Source organism: Amborella trichopoda, chromosome 3 (genome assembly GCF_054954075.1).
Source record: "Amborella trichopoda isolate Santa Cruz 75 chromosome 3, AtrichopodaSantaCruz75HAP2 v2.0, whole genome shotgun sequence".
In the NCBI taxonomy this organism is placed as follows: domain Eukaryota; kingdom Viridiplantae; phylum Streptophyta; class Magnoliopsida; order Amborellales; family Amborellaceae; genus Amborella; species Amborella trichopoda.
The window spans coordinates 18,667,501-18,679,192 of NC_142338.1; positions in this window are offsets into that span (position 1 = coordinate 18,667,501).

Below are 11,692 nucleotides of genomic sequence, written 5' to 3' on the forward strand. Positions count from 1 at the left end.
TCAATTGTTCACTATCATCAACTCAATACCAGAATGATAGCATATTCCAAAATACAAATTCGAAAAATATTACCCTATAATAAATGGGGCTCAAAACCCTCGAGAGCAAAGAAATTGCAAGCCCAATATTTCCCAAATAAATATTACGGACATGCAGAATATGTTGATACTTGGCACATGGTCCTAACCCACCAAAATAACTATAACTCTCACACCTGGTTCATACAATTCAAAATACATATAACTGAACCATTTTCCAACTGGTTCTGAAGTTTGTTTTATACCTGGGGCTCAGTCCCTCAAATTTTACCTGAGGAATTACAAATGTCTCAATCAAAATTCATGGACAATAATGGGAAAGACCCTAACGTCGATTACCATTTGTACTTTATAGCCATGTATCAGATACCCTGGATGATGAGGTGGCAATATGCTATAGCCAATAATACTTCTGACAATTATGAATAAATTCCTAAAATGGGAAAGAAAATATCTATAAAATGGTGGGACATATTTGTTTACGAAAATTTGAAGCCAGAGAAAATAAGAAAGAAAAAGATTCCAAAAGCACTGGGAGCTTTTAAATATGATAACCCAAATAATCTGGCAGAATATAATAGACAAATGAAAAGGAGAAATCCTTAGGCCATAAAAGAAGAACTGGAAAAGCAATTACTTTAGATCTTTGAAGAAGAGGCTAGAACAGAAAGCACCCAGAATGAAGAAGAACAGACAATGGAAGAAGAAGAAGAAGCCCAAACTCTTCATGGATTCTTACAAAAGCAAACCCTTTACTAAAAACCCGAAACAAAGGTCAAGACCCGACAATATCCAAAACAATCCTCCAAAAACTTCCAGAACCTCCTAGAACCTTCCCAGAACTCTCTAGAAGACTCTAGAACTTTCTAGAACCTTCCAAAAAGGCATCGTCTACCCCACCGACAAAATAAACAGTAACCTCCACTTACCTCAAAGAATCTTGCCACTTGACCACCTTTTTTGACATCTGTCTGGCACTAGCCAAAGTGGATTCCCTCTGTTCCGCACTAGCCAAATTGGATTCCCTCTGCCCTGCACTTGCCAAAGTGGATTCCCTCTGCCCCGCACTAGCCAAAAGTAAAACATCACCTACCAGCCACCTGTCTCGCATTAACCAAAGCAGATTCCCTTTGCCTCACACTCGTTAAAGCAACCATATGGATGATCTCCACCTGGACTGACAAACACCGATGCCTGCCACTTGCAACAAAGGAAATTGAATACTAGTTTCAGATCTGCCTCTATAAAAGGAAGTGAAGATCATTTGAAGCAGCAGAGTTTTGTAGAGTCTGATCTCAGAAGCCACATCTCATAGACCCTTCGAAGCCTTCTCTTTTCTCCTTCTCTTTTCTCTTCTCTTCTTTTCTCTCTTCTTTCATTTTATATGCGTTTGTAACTATAAAGACCTTCCAAGCTATTGTCCATCCGAATGGAGGTCCTTTTCTAGCTACTGTATCTGCAGACTGTAAGTACTTTGAGTTTGAGTTTGAGTTTGTAACAGTTTGTTATAATTTGAGTTTAAGTTTGTAATAGTTTGTTATAACTTGAGCTTGTAACAGTTGGTTATCTGTAACAGTTTGTTATCTATTTATGTTAGCATAAAGAGTTTGTTTCATTTTGCTTGAAGTAGTTAAGGAATATTATGCAACTAAAAAATGATAATAGATAATAAAAAAATAGATAATCATTTTTTAATACTTCTAAATCTACCTTTTCTTCTCTTTGTTGGGTTAAGATTTGGAAATCTAGATCTGAGAAGGTTTGATCGCTACTTCCTATGACTTTATACTAGGGTATGTGAATATTACTTCTTGTCCTGGTTAAGCCTTGAATCTTATGATCTTGACTTATTGTAGAAGTGAAACTCCTAGCAGGTTCAGGGTTTTTTATTTGAGGGTTTATTACTGAGTCATCTTTTATTTGTAACCTAGTTTGTCTTTGATTTTCAAACTGGATTTTTATTTCTCCGTCAGGATGCTCAATGATTTTTTTTGGATCTTTATTAGTAGGAATATTATAATGCTGGTTCTCATTATATACGGTCCAATTTGATGGTAATATTATTTGAGACCAATCAACAGATTTAGGAATAATTGTATTAGATTTTTCAACATTAGTTTGAAAGAATATTGTTTTACCTTTTGTATCTACTTGTAATACATTTGGGCATAAAGTATTCATTACTTTTTAACAGATTTTGTATACTAACGCTATATTCTGAGATCCTGGATTCATATAAAATCCTTGTGTTTTTAATATAAGTGTTAATACTTTTAATATGTTTGGATCACTAAGAGATACAGAATAATTGAGGAAACAATTAAAGTACACTGGTCCACTACACAGACTTGATTCGACTATTCATAATAATGAATCTGAGAACTTATTATGTCTATTGTCCTTTAAGCATGCTAGTCTAGTATTAAGTGATTTTATTAAGTCCTAGTCTAGTAAGTGGTTTTATAGCTACTTGTATAAGTCCTATATGTAAATACTTGTAATCTTTGTTTCTATGTGATTGGATTATTTTATTAGATAATAATTGAAAGTCTTCTTGCTCGCTAGTGACTGACAAACTTTGTTCTACAGTTTTTATAGCATATCCTGTCTTTAAATTGAATGATCCTCTTTTATATATGTTTGAGATAGGTACCTTGGGTATATTCCAATTCTGAATTTGTTTTTCTATATTTTCAATTAAGACTTCTTCTTTATTTTTTACTCTAAGGGTATTATTAGATGAAGATAACTTCGACAACGGTCTTAACACTCGGACTAACTTCTTTAATGGAGAAATTTAATTAGGTTTCTACCCAATAAGAGGTTAAAATAAGCTTTTAACAGTCCTTAGAATAAAGTTTCTATTGCCTTTGATACCATAAACACCACAAGATCTACGAAATGAAACTTTATTCTATATTTATGCAAGCATTCTAATATAACCTAAGTATATTAATATCGATAAGATAACAATGATGGAAACTGGAGCTATACCAAGAATAATCCAAGTAGTATAGGTATTTTGTCTAATTTTAACACTAAAAATTGCTTTTTGTAGCATAATATTCCTTAACTACTTCAAGCAAAACTAAACAAACTCTTTATGCTAACAAAAATAGATAACCAACTATTACAGATAACCAACTGTTACAAGCTCAAGTTATAACAAACTATTACAACTCAGACTCAAATTCAAACTCAAACTCAAACTCAAAGTACTTACAGTCTGCAAATACAGTAGCTAGAAAAGGACCTCCATTCGGATGGACAATAACTCGGAAGGTCTTTGTAGTTATAATCACATATAAAATGAAAGAAGAGAGAAAAGAAGAGAAGAGAAAAGAGAAGGAGAAAAGAGAAGGCTTCGAAAGGCCTCTGAGATGTGGCTTCTGAGATCAGACTCTCCAAAACTCTGCTGCTTCAAATGATCTTCATTTCCTTTTATAGAGGCAGATCTGAAACTAGTATTCAATTTCCTTTCTTGCAAGTGGCAGGCATCGGTGTTTGTCAGTCCAGGTAGCGATCATCCATATGGTTGCTTTAGCGAGTGCGAGACAAAGGGAATCTGCTTTGGTTAATGCGGGATAGGTGGTTGGTAGGTGATGCTTTACTTTTGGCTAGTGCAGGACAGAGGGAATCCACTTTGGCTAGTGCGGAACAGAGGGAATCCACTTTGGCTATTGCCGGACAGATGTCAAAAAAGGTGGTCAAGTGGCAAGATTCTTTGAGGTAAGTGGAGGTTACTGTTTATTTTGCCGATGGAGTAGACAGTGCCTTTTTGGAAGGTTCTAGAAAGTTCTGGAGGGTTTTAGAGAGTTCTGTAAGGTTCTAGGAGGTTCTGGAAGTTTCTGGAGGATTGTTTTGGATAATTGTCCGGTCTTGGCTCTTGTTTGGGTTTTTAGTAAAGGGTTTGCTTTTGCGAGAAGCCATGAAGAGTCTGGGCTTCTTCTTCTTCTTCCATTGTGTGTTCTTCTTCATTCTGGGTGCTTTCTGTTCCAGCCTCTTCTTCAAAGATCTGAAGTAATTGCTTTTCTAGTTTTTCTTTTGTGACCTGAGGATTTCTCCTTTTCATTTGTTTATAATATTATGCCAGATTATTTGGGTTATCATATGTAAAAGGGGAATCTTTTTCTTTCTTATTTTCTTTGGCTTCAAATTTTCATAAACAAATATGTCTCACCATTTTATAGATATTTTCTTTCCTATTTTAGGAATATATTCATAATTGTCAGAAGTATTATTGGTTATAGCATATTGCCACCTCATTATCCAGAGTATCTGATACTTGGCAATAAAGTACAAATGGTATTCGACGTTAGGGTCGTTCCCATTATTGTCCATGAATTTTGATTGAGATATTTGTAATTCCTCAAGTAAAATTTGAGGGACTGAGCCCCAGGTAAAAAACCAACGTTAAAACCAGTTGGGAAATGGTTCAGTTATATGCATTTTGAATTGTATGAATCAGGTGTGAGAGTTACAGTTATTTTAGAGGGTTAGGACCTTGTGCCAAGTATCAACATATTCTGCATGTCTGTAATATTTATTTGGGAAATCTTGGGCTTGCAATTTCTTTGCTCTCGAGGGTTTTGAGCCCCATTCACCATAGGGTAATATTTTTCGAATTTGTATTTTGGAATATGCTATCATTTTGGTATTGGGTTGATGATAGTGAACAATTGAAACAGAACCAGTTTCTAACAGAATGGCCTCATACCGTTCTCTAATTTTAATCCCATTGGAAGGGTTCAGATTATTATGTAGGTAAATTTTTGCAATCTGGTTCGGATCTTCCATAGCATGGCGATCTTCTATGATCATTTCTACCATAAAGGCTATATCTACATATTGAGATCTTTCTACAGAAAGTGGTTTTCTGGGTGTTGGTGACTGCATAAAGACAGTATTTGGGTTTTGAGAAGGGCTTTGCTGGCTCGAATATTCTGGATAATTTGGGCTAGTTGGAGAATAGGGTAGGTTAATTAAAGGTGATCCAACATGATGAGATGGAACTATATCCATAATTTATTTGCCTATTTGGCTATTTCTATTGCTATCCATTTGATTTTTATGAAATAATATTAATGCTAATAGCTGTTGCTCTGGTTTAAGTGGTGGTAGATTTCTTCCACCCTTACAAAAATTCACGTGTAAGAAAGTCAGGAAGATAGTTAATAGAACCTCGAAGATGCTCTATTGTATTAATGGATGACAAAATAGCTTGCCATCGAGTAAAAATCTGTTTTGATACAAGATTTTGAACATTTTTTAAAAGAATGTCTTTAGCAGATTTACAATCTGTGTGAATTAAGAATGGAGTATTGAGAATATCGCTTTGAAATTTGGTTACACAATGAACAATAGCTAATATTTCCTTCTTTACCATGAAATAATTGTGATGGGCAGTATTCCATGATTTAGAAGTATAACGAACTAATTGTTCAGTGCCATTAAGTTGTTTTAGTACACCTCCTAGCCCGAGTTCAGAGGCATCACATTCAATGATCTTAAAAGCATTAGGATCGAAAATAACTAAGCAAGGAAGTTCCTTTGCTTTGCCTTTAACGATTTTAATGGCATTGGTATACTCATCAGTCCATTTTGGAGGATTCTTTTTCCACGGATTATATAATGGTTTAGCTATGAGTGCTAGATCTTTAATAAAATCGACTATATAATTTAAGCATCCTAAGAACCATTGTAATTCTGTTTTATTTTGGATTATGTCAGGGAATTTGTTTGAAAATTCAATGGCTCTGTCAATTGGGATAAGGGTCCCTTAGAAAATGTTATGTCCTAAAAACCTAATTTTGGTTTGACAGAGATTAATTTTTTTAGCTGAGACTACTAAACCTGCATACTTTACCGTGGTCAGGTAGACATTTAGATTCTTAAAATGTTGATGAATATCTTTTGAAAAAATCAACACATCATCAATATAAACAATCATAAATTTCATCTATGGATTGAATATATCATTCATAATTTTTTGAAATTCAGAAGAAGCATTCTTTGAAACAAATGGCATTACATTCCTTTCATATTGTCCAAACGGGACATTAAATGTAGTTTGTATTTGTCTTTTTCTTGTATTTGTATTTGCCAATACCCTGATTTAAGGTCAAATTTTGAGTAAATACAAGCATTGATAAGTCTATCTAATAAATGTTTTTTGTTAGGTATAGGATATCGTATCCATTTTAAGACTTTATTAAGGGTTTATAGTTTATAACTAATCTAGGGACTCCCTCTTCCTGTTCAGCTACATTGTCTACATAAAAAGCAGCACAGCTCCAGGGCGAAGAGCTTGGTCGTATTAAATTCTTTTTCAATAGATCGTCTATTTCTTTTTTACAAATTTCTAGTAATCTGGAATTCATTTGTATTGGTCGTGCTTTAGTAGGTATTTTATTTTCTATAAATCCTTCTTCATAAGGTAATTCTATCATATGCTTCTTTCTATTCCAAAAAGCACTTGGTATATCACTACAAATTTCTTGTTCTATTTTTATTTTAATTTCTTCAATTTTCTTTTTTATTTCTGAGAGTAAGAGGTCTTGTTCTACCTTTTAATATTTAAGTTCTTCTTTAAGATGATAGAGGAATTTTTCTTTATTTTGGATAATTTGTTTAACATTATTTATTTCTCTGATTTTGGGTTTATCTATGAATTCAAATTTAATCCTATTACCATCTAGGTTTGACTCTATTCCTGTATTATCAATTTTTAAAGGATAGAGTTGGCTTAAGAAAGGTGTTCCTAAGATGACTGCCTGACTTAATCCTTTGACCATAATGAAAGGTATTTCTAAACACGTTCCATTGTTACAAACAACAGCATTAGATAATTTATAATTTATAATTAATCTACTTCCGTCAGCGGTATTTAATATTTGTGTTGTTTTATCAAAATATTTAGTAGGAAGTAAACCTTCATTTATTCAGTTTAAATCCCCACCTAAGTCTATTAATGCTAGAGATTGAAAATTATATTCATTTTTAACTACAATTCTTACTAATGTAAACCATTTTTGTGTAATCACCCTATTTATTAAATTCAAAGAAATATTTTCTTCTTGGCTATCTTTATTGATTACAAAAGAATCTGGTAGATCAGGTTTTATTGGTTTTAATTTGTGGGGCTCTATTAATTGATCAAATTCTAATTCATCATTTTCTCAAATAGTTTCTGAGAATTCGTTATGTAATTCTAATATTCTAATCCTATTTTTGAGTTGTTGAACTTCTGTTTTTATTTCATTTATTTCTTGTTTTAGATCTGTTATAATTGGTTCTCTTTGAATTGCTTCTTTTTTGCTTACTCTTTTTAATATGTAAGAAAAACTATATGCATCTGGACTTTTTAATAATGGAGTAGGCTTATTTTTGGCTTTAATCATTTTTAGGTATTGAGTTATTGTCTCTCGTTTTTCATTAGGATTAGCTATTTTATCTATTAGATCTATTATGAGAATTTCTTCATTGGTTAATGTATTGCAAGAGCATTCTTCCATATTCTCATCAGATTGCGCATCTGAGCTGCTCCATATTAACTGTTCATCTTTGATATTTCCTATTAGGTAATTAGAAAATACTACGTAACGCCAATAGGCGAAAATGAACAGTGATTTCACCAATGATCATCACCGTCCAAAGGTCATCGCATGGTCACATTTGTCCAGTAGTATTTCAATTTTCATTTTTTTCTACATATCGAAATGATTTGAAATTTGTCGCGTGTGTTAATCAAAAATAGGAGAATTTAATAAAAATATAAAACAAATTATTCGTAAAATATAAATTGATCAAAATACTTCTGATAATTTATGAGGGTATTTTGGTCAATTTATAATTTACGAAATATTTGTTTCATATTTTTATTAGGTACACATCACTAAGATGTACACATTTCAGATCATTCTGAATTATATAAAAAAAAATGAAACATTACCAAACAATCATGACCATGGGATGAACTTTGGATGGTGATGGGCATAAGCGAAATCACTATTCATTTTCCCCTATAAGCGTTTTGTAGTATCTTATATATATATATATATATATATATATATATATATATATATATATATATATATATATATATATACAATCATGGCTGTGCGACAAACTTTAGACGGTGATGAGAGTCGCCTATAGGCGTTTTGTAGTATCTTATATATATATATATATATATATATATATATATATATATATATATATATATATATATACAATCATGACCGTGCGACGAACTTTAGACGGTGATGAGAGTCGCCTATAGGCGAAAATGAATAGTGATTCCGCCTATGCCTATCACTGTCTAAAGTTCATCGCATGGTCACGATTATCTGGTAGTGTTTAACTTTTCATTTTATTTAGATAAATCAGAATGATCTGAAATTTGGAACGTGTTTTCATCAAAATTAAGAGAATTTGCCAAAAATATTTTAAAAAAATTTACATGAAATAAATTGACCAAAATACCCCCGAAAATTTTCATGAGTATTTTGGTCAATTTGTTTTAGTAAATTATTAGTTTTTATATTTTTATTAGGTACGCCTCACTAAGATGTACACAAGCTCGAAATTTAAGATCATTTTGATTTGTAGAAAAAAATTAAAAAAGAAACAGTACTGGACAATCGTGACTGTGCGATGAACTTTAGACTATGCTGAAGGTAGGTGAAATCACTCTTCATTTTCATCTATAGATATTGGGAAGATTATATATATATATATATATATATATATATAAATAAAAATCCTATTTTGTACAGTTTGAAACCATGTAGTTATAGGAAATAGGAAAGAGGTTGTATGTTATATGCTTTCACATATATCTTAGAATTCCTATTTTATAGGAAACATATCTGAACCTAGAAACTAGGAATGGGAAAAAGATGGTCACGTGGGTCTCTTGAGCCTCTTCTTTATAGACGTTTGTTTTTGTAGAGAGAAAAAATATTTGAACAAGAGACATAAAAATAGAGAGAAAATGGTTAGGTTTTTTTAATCATTGGGTGAGTATTCTAGTAAGAGAAAGACCCTGCTTTAAGGCATGAGAGAAAGCTTGTAATCCCTTATATTCTCTATGCTTGTATGATATTTTTTTAATTAGTGGAAGAAAATTTTGCTGCCTCATGGACATAGGGCAACTTGTTGATCCATGTAAATCTTTGTGCCTCACCTCTTTAATTTTTTCTGCACTATTTTTCTTTCTTTTATTTTTTTCAAACCTTAGTTTTTATCCTCTACAAGAAATTGGTTCAAAACATACTGATTTCATATGGTTGAAGCCCTAATCCACTTTTTTTTATTGCTCTCTCTCGTATCTCAACCAAAAAATTTGACATTTGTTTCAAAATGTTTGTGGTTGATCGCACTAGCCAAAGACTATATAAAATCGTTAGATCAAGTGCAAAATTTGTAGAGATCTAAGCTCGTTTTTTTGAAAAATACCTCATATATTAAAAAAGGCTCAAGGCTAGGCAGTTCAGATGGTGGCTTGCCACCTTTTGAGTTCTACTCCTATTATGGGTAGGGGAGTCTATCCCTACTGAACTAAAGAAAAAAAAGCCGAAAAAATTTGAACAAATTTATTTTATTATAAATAACTCATATTATGTTCAATTTTGTTAATTTTTCCATTGATTTATATTGAAATAGATATTTTTCTAGCTCGGTTTACTAATTTTTGCAAAATATCCCTTGTATTTTTTTAAATATTTTTAATATATTATGTTTAATTTTCTTCATGTTTTTGTTTCATATTTTGTCAAATAATTTACATATTAAATTACCCAAATAAAATAAGATAATTTACATATTATTTTTTATTTTTCATTATTTTTAATAAATTCTCAAATTTACAAAAAAATTGTCCTTATAAATTTTTTATTTCCATTCTTTGGTTGATCATTAAATACATTGTGTATTTATTAAAAGGGTGTAGTTTGCATTGAAACGAGGCTCTAAACAATCAATGCAAAGCGCATCTTCAAATAGTATTGACAAATATGGTTTCACTTTTGAAAATTTTTGGGATAGCTTTAAAATATTTTTTTATCTTTAATTATAAAATTTAAAGCTTCAAAAATAATGTAGATCAAGCAGATCAATAAAAACTTGAAAATCTTGAAAATTGAAGGTCCAAAAATGCATTATAAACTTTACAGCCTTGTGATTCCTCTCTCTTCAACATCTTCTCCTTCGTAGAATGTGCAAAGCCATCCAAATTCTTATTCCATTCTACCTCTCCATCTATTATTTTAGGCATTTTCGCAATCAAAATTTTCATCTTCATTTCCTTACCTTTTCCATAAAAAAAAGAGAGAGAGAGATTTTAGGCGGGGTACACGCTCATAACCAACAAAAGTTTATGTTTAGACTTTAAAAGATTAATAATTTCGCATTAAAAAGGTTGGAGAAAAGGTGAGCACCAATAAATTATATAATAGGAAAGTATATATTGAAATATTACCATTACAGAAGGTAGCAAGATAGAAAAGTGTATTTTGCCATACCATTGTATTACCTTCTCAATAGTTCATTATTCTCTTTAGAATTTTTATAGCATCAGAGCAAACACCACAGCCCTGGTTTGATCGATTTAGTACCCATTTATTATCATTAGGTTTTTATTGCAGCATTGCTAATTGATCTCTATTTGTTTCTTGCACTACTAAAGACGTTATTATCATTTTCCTTTATGTTGAAGATATTATTGTTATTGGTGATAACTTAAATCTTCTAGAATGGTTCATTTCTCAACTTGGAAGGGAATTTGCAATGAAAAATCTTGGACCTCTTCATTACTTTCTTGGTATAAAGGTATAATATTTTTCAGGCGGGATTTTTCTCTTACAAAGAAAATATGCTCCAGGATTTTCTTGATCATGCTCGGATGCTAGGTGCCAAACCTATTTCAACACCAATTACAATGAATAATACTATTCATAGGAATTCTAATCCATTTCTTGATCCATCTCTTTATCAGAGTATTGTTGATGCACTTTAATACATTACCATAACACGCCCAGACCTTTCCTATAGTGTTAATACAGTATGTCAATTTATGCATGCCCCAACAATTACACATTTTCAAGTAGTTAAGCGGATTTTTCGTTATCTCAATGGCACACAATCATGCGTTATAAGAATCTTCTATGCTAGTTCATTTAAGTCATATGTCTTCTTTGATGCATACTGAGCTGGATGTCCAATCACTCATCGCTCAACCACTAGTTTTTACACATATCTTGATTCCAACTGCATATATTGAAGTGCTAAGAAATAATTGGCTATGGCTCATTCCAGTGCTGAGGCAGAATATCGATCTATGGCATCCACTGCTGCAGAATTGACATGGTTTTTTTTTATTCTTCGAGATATTGAAGTGCCTCTTCCTCATGCACCAACATTTTTTGTGACAATATTAACGCTCTCTACATGACAGTTAATCATGTTTTCATGCACAGATAAGGCACATTGAGTTAGATTATCTTTTTGTGCTTGAAACAGGTGCTCTTGGATTACTTATCACTCTGGCTGTTTTTTCTCGTATTCAAGTAATTGATATCTTCACCAAGCCTTTACCGCGAGATGTTTTTCGAGATCCACAACTGAGTTTGAGGAGGAGAATAGAAAGAAAATA